The following is a 1,073-nucleotide window of genomic DNA, read 5'->3' as shown; positions in this document are numbered from 1 at the left end:
GTCTCGGCCTCCCAAAGTGCTGGGATTACAGGCTTGAGCCACCGCGCCCGGCCAACATTTCTATAACATTGAAGACGGGCCCAGCATAATGGCTCACATCTGTAATCCAAGATACTTGGGAGGCTGAGGTGGGAGGATCGCTTGAGCCCAGGAGGTCGAGGCTGCAGTGAGCCATGATCAAGTCACTGCACTTCAGCCTGGGAGACAGAGTGAGACTCTGTCTCACCAAAAAAAAAAAAAAAGAAGAAGAAGAAGATGGTTAAAACAAGTGTTGTGAACAACAGGGACAGAGACCAGAACTGAGCACTGGGCACCCTAGGAACTCCTGGTGTCCAGCCAGTGCCCATTCTTCCCCACATAGCATATAGACACAGCACTGCTTTCATCTATTCAATATTTATTCAGCACCTACTATGTACCAGGTGCCAGGGTCACAGTGATTAACAGAACAAAACTCCCTGCCCCAGTGGAGCTGATATTTAGTGAAGGAAACTGAAATTAAATAACATGATCAAAAAGATATAATGACACATTGTGATTAAGACACTGATGGAAATAGAGGGCGTGTTTGGGTATTTAGAAAGCCTTCCTGGAGGGAGTTGAATTCAGCACACACACACTCAAACCCAGACAAACAGAATCCCACTACTACACAACACAGGCAAGTGGCCATGGGTACTGAGTGGTTGAGTAGAGATTTAAACTTGGAACCTGCATTTCTTTTTTCTTTCTTCCTTTTTTTAGCTAATTAATGTATTTGTTATACTTTAAGTTCTGGGATACATGTACAGAACGTGCAGGTTTGTTACACAGGTATACACGTGCTACGGTGGTTTGCGGCACCCATCAACCTGTCATCTACATTAGGTATTTCTCCTAATGTTATACCTCCCCTAGCCCCCCAGCCCCCAACAAAGGGCCCGGGTGTGTGATGTTCCCCTGCCTATGTCCATGTGATCTCATTGTTCAACTCCCACCTATGAGTGAGAACATGCGGTGTTTGGTTTTCTGTTCTTGTGTTAGTTTGCTGAGAATGATGGTTTCCAGCTTCATCCATGTCCCTGCAAAGGACA

Source organism: Colobus angolensis, unplaced genomic scaffold (assembly GCF_000951035.1).
Source record: "Colobus angolensis palliatus isolate OR3802 unplaced genomic scaffold, Cang.pa_1.0 Scaffold39, whole genome shotgun sequence".
Taxonomy (NCBI): domain Eukaryota; kingdom Metazoa; phylum Chordata; class Mammalia; order Primates; family Cercopithecidae; genus Colobus; species Colobus angolensis.
Note: the sequence above shows the minus strand (reverse complement) of the source record.